At 38.1% G+C, this 10,675-nt stretch overlaps 1 long non-coding RNA gene across 1 annotated transcript; it reads left to right on the forward strand.

The window, feature by feature from the left end:
* Positions 1-6,743: 6,743 nt before the first annotated feature.
* Positions 6,744-9,568, forward strand: LOC306803791. Its single transcript, XR_013774700.1, has 2 exons — positions 6,744-8,608; positions 9,456-9,568. It is a non-coding gene; the product is annotated as an uncharacterized lncRNA (long non-coding RNA).
* The last annotated feature ends 1,107 nt before the right edge of the window (positions 9,569-10,675 follow it).

The following is a 10,675-nucleotide window of genomic DNA, read 5'->3' on the forward strand; positions in this document are numbered from 1 at the left end:
AGGGAAAAGGATGGTGGTGGTGAATAGTCAGGATACTTATGAATTGACACGTTCAGTACTTGGAGATTTCCTTGCACTGCCACACTTGGCTCTCACTGTGCTGTGCATGGTGGGGCTCAGCAGACTCTGGTCACACAAGCTGACAGGAGTGGGTGTTGCAGGAGTCAGCTGCTGAAAATGGTGTGTGCAGCAATCCCTGGTGAGCTGGCACGGGGAGAGGACACTGGCAGGGTTTGTGGGGAGGGTTTGCTCACAGAATCGCTGGTATGCTGCTCCCAAAGAAAATCCAGCCAGGGAGTGCCAGCCCTGGCATTGAATTGACACAAAGTAGGCTTTTTCTCTTGAATGTGGAAGAGATATTATTTTGACATCAACTTTTCCTCTTCTGAAAAAGTGGGAAAAACCCTGCAGTCACAAATCTGTCATTTACTTGACTGGATGAGGATAGTCATGCTGAGGTGACTGGGCATGGGGTGGAACCCAAATGGAAAAAGGAGTTACTAATCTTATTTCCAATGTCCATAAAACAAAGCCATTAATTAACCTGTTTAATAAGTACTGTTTCTGAGGTACAGTGGATACTTGAGACTTCACTATTCACTTTAAAGAATGAATGATTAAGTTTGTATTGGCACAAGCAGGGCAGAGCTGGATTTCTCACCAGTGTGCTTCTCTGCCAAATTCTGGCTATTAAAATACATGAGTGTGTGTTTGAAACATCATTTTCCAGCTTTGTAAAAGAGATGCCATTCAAAAGCAAACATTATTTGCTAATTTGGAGGCTCTCTTTGGTTTGTGGCAAACATCTGTCATGAAATTGGGAATCTTTAGAGAGGCCTGGTTTGCTCCCACAGAAATTTTTATTGACACATGGGTGGAAGAGAGAAAGAGCACAGCAGTGGGCAGTGTAACCTTAAATTGCTCTGACCCTTCCCAGGCTGTGATGCCTTCCTAGTGAAGACTCAACAAAGACAATTGTTCCTTGAGGAGCAGTGAAGAGTGGAGTATCCTCCTGCCACTAACCAATTCCAGATTAGATAAACCAGTGGATTTCATGGAGTAACCCTGACACAACAGAAGGATATTTACCTGATTGTGCCTGCATGGGAGCTGTTTTGGGCATAAACCCACACAGATCACTGCACCAGGATGGCTTGGCAGCCTCTCTGTGAGTGAGCAGTGCTGTGATTTGGCAGAACTCAGAGGAAAAATTGGGCAGTGTCTCTGGAATCCTGCTTGCCTCTAGCACATAGCATTGTTCTCTGTCGTGTAGCAGGACTCTGCTGCAGACAAATGAACACCAAAATAAAGCAGATTTGGAGCACTGCTTTCGATGAAAAGGCAGACTGTGCCTGGATTTTGTGCATCAGGCAGTGTAAGAGCTACCCAGAGCATCGTGTATCCTTCACACAGCAAGCAAGCAAGAAAAAATGTATTCATTTCTCCAGCTAGGTATGTCCACTTGGGGACACATGTTACCAGGAAGGGAATGGCCAAGAGGATCAAAATGGTTTCATTCCCCATTAAATCTCCACAAGACACAGAAAGGAGGAGCTGCAATGCCTTCTATTCAAGTGGCATGTCTTAGGAGTCTCTCCTCATCTTAGTGTAGCTGGTTTTGGGTTTGTTTTTTCTTAAAATCCTGCTGTTCTTGAAAAATAAGTTCAGTTAATTGAGATTTTCCATGGGCAACTGTTTTAGAAAAGAAAACGAAGCAGTGAGCTTTAAAAACACAAAGACTGGCATTTAAACAAACCCAGTATTTATCATCATTTTGAGGTCCTTTGGATGTCTGACTCTAGTTTATAGGTCTATATCATGCTTTCACAGACATTATTGTACCAACTATCTCTGGGATAAAAGCTTGTAAAAGCATTACTTTTGCCCCAAAGTTCCATGGGGTAGTATAGTATTTTACCACTGCCATGTCAAGGGGGTTTGAGTTGGAGTTTTTTTGAGCATAATATTCATTAAATACTTAAGAAAGATCTGATACTGCAAACTTAATCCCAGAAGATCATGTGGGGAATTATTAGGCAGTGATTATTCACATAACTAAGAATTCTTCATGTGGTAACATTTTTACAGTAATGAAAGCATATAGCCTAAATATTGTAAGGTATTTGACATATAGGGAGTTCTAAATTAAAACTGGACTTTGTTAATAGAATACAGTTATTATCACTGCTGAGCCTTCCTACAATATCTTTTGTAAATTTTCCCCTCCTCTTGTCTTTTCCTTCTTTCAAAAGCCATAATCCTGGAATAGAAGGTTTTGAAACTGAATTTTATATAAACCAAGTGGTAGAGCCATTTCAGATGCTTTGAATTCACTTTGGGATGTTCTGTGCTCCAAAATTTTATTCATTTAGTGCTTTGGAGTACAACTGGGATCAGAGAACACATTGTCAATGTTAATAAAATCATGTTACCTCAACATTATCCATCCAGTTTTGTAATAGAGGAGGGATGGTGCCTGTATTATTTCACATAATCAAAAGAACAGTTGTTGATTAGTTATTAAAATTTCCATTCCATATATACAAAGCAGTGGGAATCTCAAAGATTTCCAAGATGCTTTTAATATACATAGGGCTACTCTTTGTCCATGTGCTGGTGGAATTATTGGGAATTCAAATCCATGCAGAGTTCACTTTTTGTTGTAGTCACAAGACATTTTGTATGGATGACAATCTTTGATTTCATTTTTTTTTTTTTAGCTAGGTATTACTGTTTTGAGCAGCTTGGGATTTAAGAACACATTTTGTTTAATGTACATTGGATCTGTTTTGATTTTCAGAAGGCTACTTGTCCCTTGCATGGTTTATTATCATTTTGATTGACTGAATGACATTAAGCATCCAGAAATTTTGAGTGAAAGTTGCATTCAAAGGTAATGCTGTTCTCTCTTTTCCATGTGCCAAACATGCTGCTTGATTGCTGGGGAGACAAAACTCTCCATGTGCATCCCAAGAGTGAGCATGACCCAGGGAAGGGAAAGGAAGCTGAGCCTTGGATTGTCCCATCTTCAGCTGCACTGGCAGAGGGAAGAAAGTAAGGAGGTGGGAATTTTCCTCTTCTCTTGTCCTGTGATTGAGGAAAATGTAGATTAACCTTTCAGTTTCTCTGGGAAGTAGGATACTAAGCAGCATTCCCCTGTGGTGGTTACAGAGTCCATGATTTGAAAGAGGAGGAGGGTGGTGGGAACCTTCCCTGTTACCATTGCTGGGAACTTTGTAGTGATGTTGCTTTTTTCACTCTTTTTCTTTTTTTTTTTTTTCCCTAGTGAATTATTACTTTGGTCAATATACATTATTTCATGCTGGTAAAAATAATTAGCATATGAGAATGATAAATAGCTTATGGCCATGAGGTACAACTTAAATTGCCTGGATTATCCAAAGAAAAGAGGGAGTACAAGTGGGGATTTGGCACTGGAGACTTTGCTTGCTGATAACTTCATGTATCTCCTTCCACTTTCAAATATTAAAACTCAGGCTGAGAAAACCAGTGCTAAATGTTTTCTTTTGTTTAGTTGCCCTGGTTAATTTTGCTTTTTTTTTCCTGTAAGTTATATATAAAGAAAAATCTATTTTAAAAGCTTTTGGAGAAGTCTTTGTCTTCCATCTGGCATGAAGAGCATTTCTGGAGGGGAGGGGAAAGAAACAGAGTACTGTCTGAGGTAAATTTGATAGTAGAAGATGGGATAAAACAAGAGGCACTTAGACTAATTTAATTAATGCCATGGTGGATTTAAGAATATGCTGTCCTCTCCAAGCATAAACATAGATCAGTGGCTGAATTAAGGAGGCAGTATTAGACTGCACCTGTTGGGTTTCAAACTGAATTCAGACCTTGTTTCAGTATTGCAGTTGGGACTGGCAGTTGCTGAAGGGATTAAATTATTTAAAGCCTTCAGCTGGCTAGTGTAGGCTAGCAGTAGCTTATAAAACACTTAATCTATTTTTTTAATCTCTTCATATGTTTGCTTTACTTAGACAGTAAAACTATACACGACACACACCTGCCACATTCTGAAGCCTCTTTGTCAGATATTTTACATTTATCAATTAGAGCAGCCTTTAAACTGTAGCCATTTGGGTTTCACACACAATACACTTCTTGTTAGCCTGCACGTTTTCTTCAGTGAACTCAAACCCAAATATGCAGACATAAAGTCATTTTCCCACAATTTGGCCTAAAAATGATGTTCCCTTCTAAAGGCAAATGCTGCTCTCCAAATAATTAATGTTTACTGTTACCTTTTGGGTCGTCATTTAAAAAAAGAAACAAACAGTTTGGAGCTCTGGAACTATTTTTGCAGTGCATTAGCTGACTGCTTATAACATAGTAGAGTAAAGCTGTTCAAAAATAGGTGATACTGTTCAGCTTGTTACGTGTCTCTTGTTTCTAGAAAGCCAAGAGTAAGTAATGAATAGCAGCAATATGGATTGGTAGGAAAAGCCATTTGGATAGCTGTGCAACACAGGATTAGTTAGGCAAATCCTCTTAGGTTTGATAAGCCATTGCTTAGACCTACAGTTTATTTTGTCATTGGTTCTCCTATTAATGTCTTCTTTCTGTCGGAGTTTATTACTCTGATTTCAGTTTTGCATCATACCTTTTTGTGTCAAAGTGAAGTGCCACTTCCATCCTTGTAAGAGCAACTTACACCCTTCCTAATGATAAGCAGAGAAATGCCTGGAGTCAATTCAAATCAATGCTGGCATCCTCTTAAGAGTCTTTTAAATAATCAACTTTTTATATGGATCATTTCTGTTGAGCAACTGGTGTATGACATCTTTTTAATTTGGCCTTCAGTGTTAAGTTACAGGACAAGCAGGCATATGTGTCTGCTAATAAGGATGAGCAAATGCTAATTCATGGAGATGAGATGGTTTCTGCAGCATGCTCTTCATAAAAAGCATATAGTTTTGATATTTCTGGGCAACCTTTAATTTTTTTCTTCTTTATGACATTGCAAAAAAAAAAAAATTATTTCTGTAAAAGGGGTTTTTCTAGTACCATCAATACAGAATAACTTTGCTGCTTGATCTCCTCTAGGCTGGGATTTTTTTTTGGATAATGTGTAGAATATACTTGAAAAATATAAAGTACACATGTTGAAGTCGTTTTACTAATTAGTGTTCACACTCTGTCTCTTTTTAAAACTGGATAACGTGCCATTTTTCAGAAATAAGAACAGAAAAAACAGAGGAGAAATGAAAAGTTTTAACCTGCTGTTCAAGAGATAGAGACTAACAAGCAGACACCTCAGGACTAGAGCAAGATGGCTCAGCCAGCTGGGTGGGGGGAAAATGTGCAAAAAGGCATGGGAAGAATTGGGCATTTCAGTGGGTGGTAATCAGAGTTTCATCAGCACTGGGATTTCAGATTGCTAGACAATGCTTTGTACGTGTCAGGGCTCGTGGCTGCTGTGTGCATGGAGCACAAAATGTGGGAGAATGCTGCTCCCAGTGCTCCTTGTTAGTCAGAATTTACTGCAAGTCTTTGTTCAGCAGTCATCTGAATATTGTTTCTTCTCTAAAAGGGTGTTACACCTGAAATTCACTTTCACCCTGAGTGACCTGGGAAACTTTTCGTGTGTGATTCATCTGATGTGATCTGTGAATTGGGTTAACCTCTGCCATGTCCCCCAGACCAAACCAAAATAAATCTGAATTATAGTAGAAATTTAACTGTGAGAATACAATAGAAAATCAATTGAAATCAGAGCTGCCTGTAAAACCTGCAGGAAAAGACTCTGGCTGCAAGAGAAAAGTGGGGAATGCACATGACTGAGTGGTACCTTTGGGTTGGTGTCTGTGAAAAACGAGAGCTGCTGCAGTTTGCTCCTGCCTGCCAATGCCCTGGAGGCCATTCCAGCAGGGAGTGGAGCACAGTGTGTGCCCTGGCACACCTCTGTGCTGGAGGCTCTGGTGGCACAGGCACAGCACCTCCGTTCCCAGAGCCTGCTGGAATTACAGCACGCCAGGAGAAGGGGTCTGAACCTTTGGCTGGGCAGGAGGGAGGGCCCTGGAAGTGAAAAATAACCACACAGCCTAGGAGAAGCATGTTCTTAATATGGGATAAAAATTGCTGAATGCAGTGAAATTTAATAATCTTGAATTTATGGAATGTTTATAAAGTTTAAGGGCACCTCATTCAAATAAAATGAAAACCTTGCTGATATAACTACTGATTTTTTACTTCCTCACAGACCCCTGCAGAGCACCATGATCTCCCTTTAGCTGGAAAGCAAATTTCCTGCAAAGCTTTGTGATGGCCAGAAGAATAATCTGATTTTACCACCATTTCTCTTTGATTCTTTGGCTGTTTTTCAGTCCTGCTGTGTTGCTGGGACCATCAAGGGCATGATGTGGACACATCCAGGATGCACTGAAACAGCATCAGGGAGAGGGATGTCCCAGTGAGCCTCAGGAGACACACTCATCTCAAGAGCTTTAAAAATAAAGCAGTGATGATCAGTGCAAGAGGAAACAGCTTAGCAACTTTTTGTAAAAATTATTTTAAATTTTTTTAAACCAAACCACGCAATTTGCAGTAATTGCATATTCCCAATGCCAGGATGGGATTATATTTGTAAGGTTTTCTTAATGAATAAAATATTCAGTGAGTTTTCTTTTGGTTAATATCTAGATTAAGGTCAGCACTTTTGCAGTATTAACCATTCTTTTCTGGAAAATACTGATTAAACCTGACTCTCCACTAAGAAAGACTGATTCAACTGAGCTGGAAGAATTCATGAAAATGTAATGATTTTGTAAGAATCTGTAATTAATAATGTCAACATGTTGCAATGTAATCAAACTGTTGCCTTTAAATCATGATTTCCTTCCAATGTACTTCAGCTCAATTACTTCTCTGGGCTGTCTTGGTGTGTCTTAGGTAGAAGAACCTTTCTACATGTGTCAAGGCAAACATTTTAGGGGATGTGTTATCCACTTTATTTTACATACTCATTAGCACCAATTAAGCAAGAATGTATAAAGAGAGGTGAAATTATTTTAATTATTTATTTGAGGAAAAAAAACCCCATGGATTTGTCATTCTGATTTGTGGAAATGAATTCTTTTTAGGCAGCATTAGTGATATTTCCTGTGAAAGGTTACTTTTAATGGTATAATGTATGCTCTCTGGCTCAGACAGAATAATTTTCTGAGCAAATATTGATTTAGGATTAGAGTGAAAAATAGATCTCACTTTCTCATGTTAAACTAATTTCAAATTAAGATTTAAATTAAAAGGTTAGAAAGAGGTCTCAAAAATAAATCACTTTGGAGGCCTCACAACTTCATTATTGTTTGTCTAATAAACATCAAGCTTTAAAAATGATACCCTGGATAGAAACTAAATGAAAATTATGATTCAGAAAGGAGCTTTGCCAAGATGTTTTGATGAGGAAGTTTGATTCCACAGTCACTTAGTGAGTGTAATAAGGTACAAAAAGCAAAGTAAAGTTGTTGTAAATAATGTAAATGCAAATGATATTAGAAATGACAGAACTGAGTCTGCTGGAGCAGAAGGGATTTCTGAGGCTACTGTGGAAAATATGAGATAAAACCACTGAAATGAAAGGGGGGAAGGATAAATGCCCAGGTTGCTGCCATCAAGATACTCCACCAGCCATCAGAAATAAAGGCAGGAGATGCACTTTTGTCTTAGGTTTAAAGCTTAACTTAAGGGGCATGGGTCAACCAGCTCATTTTTAAGTATGACTTAGTGCAAAAGCTACAGACAGTGATTAAATTAGTTTTAAGTGCCTTACACTAAGAAGTACATTGCTGAAGACTAGATAACTAGGCAATTTCCTTTTGTGTTTTTAATTAAAGATAATATTTTGTGTTTGGAAATGCAACACAAGGAAGTTAATTATTGAATTAGGCTAGGGCTTTTCAGTATCATCTGCTGAGTGGAATGCTGTTCTGCCTTAAAAGCCTCATATAAGCAGCTAAAGCAATCTTTCACACATGTAACAGATACAACTATTTAATAAAAAATGAATGAGAAGCTACTCATGCCCTGCTGTGAAATAGTTATTAGTTCCTACTATAATACATGAATTTGATTCTCCTGAAGAAATGCATTTAAATGATAAAGAACAGTTGATGTCTGATTGTTACATTTCATGTGTTAAACCAAAAAATATTTATACTGCTTTTAAGTTCAGGAGACAAATAGCTGTCATCATGCCAGGCTATAAAAAGCTGATTTCCATGTCTTTATGATGGTATGTGATAATGAGTGGAACCACACTAACAATCCAGGTTTCTTTAGGATTTTATTTTAATACTTTTTTCATTAAACTGACATTTCCAAGGGCTCTCTTTTGAGGGGGGATGAACACGTTTAAACACTACTTGAAGAAATGGAAAATGTCTGAATAAAATCTAGATCCCACCCATTCTACTAAAGTTGTGTTTTTTTAAGATTTCAGTGGGACTTGCATTTTATTTATTGAGCTTTACCTGACACACACATTTTTGTCTTTCAGGAGAAAAAACAAGTCTTGGCAGTCCTACAATAATGAATAAAAACTGGCACTGGCAGAATTTCTTCCTTCAGGAAACAAGGACTCCTGAGGCAGGTGGGCAGCTGGTGCCCTGCTCTGATGCTCCCTACAGTGCTGGCCAAGGTTGTCTCCTCCTTCCCTGCACACTCTTCTTTTTCTCTCTGAATCCATCTGTTGTCTCTTGTCTGATACTTGGATAGCAAGCTCTGGAAGATTTCATTTGGAAGCCATCTTTGTGGTTTATATTTATTATTTTATTGACTCCTGACCATGAAATTCTCTCCATAATTTGGGCTACTTTGTTAATTAATTAAAAATAGTACCAATATTCTGGGTATTCCCTTAAATGTTTAATATAAGCATTGTGAGAATTTTGATTGATTCCACAAAAAGCATCAGGAGATACTTCAATGAAAATGGAACTTCTACTATTATTCCAGCATAGATCTGAAGAGCAGCACACATAAGAAAATAAATAACATGTTCAGTGTGCAAATTTTCATCTTGAGTATTCAGCAATTTCTTCTTGAGTTTCTCTAAATAATGAACCACTTGCACAGTCTGGGATGTTGCTTCTCAAGACCTGTGCACATCCTTTCCCTGTTCTGTAATCTCTGCTTAAGCATAAGTCATAAACAAGTGATTTAAAAGAGATATGAAACTGGCTACATGTGTGTACACAAAGTAGTGCTCAAAAATAAACACCTTAAAATACAATCAGTGTTTTAAAGTATCTACTCTGCACACAGTCTGCTTGAAGAGCCCATACCTATTGATGAAAAAATGATTTTTCCTGCTCTTTTCCCTGCCTTAATTTTGAGATGTTTCAGTCTGTGCTCCAACTTGCCCTTTTAGTTATTACCTTCAGCTGCTTCTTGGTATTTTTGTGAAACATGAGTGACAGTGATCCATTTCCTCACAGGATGCACTTTTATCACATTTTGAGCATTATCCAGAATAAGAACCATCCATTACAGTGTCCCCATTTCTGTAATTAAATATTAAATTGATTAATAAAGCATATTTTAATAAAAATGTCTCCTCTCAGATTTGTATGTTTTATTTTAAATTATTTTATTACATGCATATAGAAAAATCATGGAGTCTATACAGATGCTTTTTGTCATTGAGGTAGAAACAGGATAAACTAATTTGCACGTATTAAATTTGCAGAAGGATCTCCAGTTTTCTTGAGACCTTCAGTTGAAGTGGCATCTGAGACTGGAGCTTTTCTTGTGTCTCTGAGTCCTGATGGCAATTTGTCCATTCCTTGTGAGCCCCTCCAAGAGAAAATCCAGCAAAATCACTGCAGTGCTGTTGCCAAACTCCAAGGATGCCGTGAGAATTTTTGCATGTACATGGAATTAAATCTCACCATGATCTCACCAGGCTCAGTCTTCCTGGGCTATTTTGTGCTCTGAGGTTTCTGTCCTTTCATTTTCTCACCTGTTGTATCTCACTGCTGCTCATTTTGGTGTTGAGTATGATGTGTGTGACCATGTTTTTATTTATAAATATCTATTTGCCATTTTCCTTTCCATTTCTCTCTTTCTTTCCAGCATCAGATCATGTCTAAGGCTCCCTGTTTCAGAAGCAGAGAGTGGTAATTTTATCAAAATATGATAAAGCCATAAAACCCAACTGATTTCCTGTCTGCCTTCACACAAAATCAAATTAAAATGTCAGATGGGTAGACATGATATTTTCGTGTATTTTACACTAAAACATTTTAAAATTAAATTTATGTCTGTGCTTCTAAGAAAACAATGTGAGTTTTACATTTAACTAGCAAAAAGGCGTTAAAAAATTTAAAAATAATATTTATAAAGGTTTTATTGAAAGTGCTACAGGTCAGAGCAAGCAGTCAGCTCAGCAGTGTTACCTGATCTTCCCCTGCATTGTCTGGGGAAGGATTGCTCAGAGGTGACAGGGCTCTGTGCCAGCCTGCTGCCATTGTCCCTGCCATGTGATACTTTCTGCCCAGTGTCTCATTACCAGGAGGGGACACGGTGTATTTCACTGGGTCAAAACAATTCATTAAACTGCTGCCCAGCATCACCTTTTCCTTTGGAACCCATTGGGGCTGTTACTGGTTAGCAGCAGTAAAATAAAAAAAAAAAAAATAAGCGCGAGTTTTGTAAC

This window comes from Erithacus rubecula, assembly GCF_903797595.1.
Source record: "Erithacus rubecula genome assembly, chromosome: 6".
Taxonomy (NCBI): Eukaryota; Metazoa; Chordata; class Aves; order Passeriformes; family Muscicapidae; genus Erithacus; species Erithacus rubecula.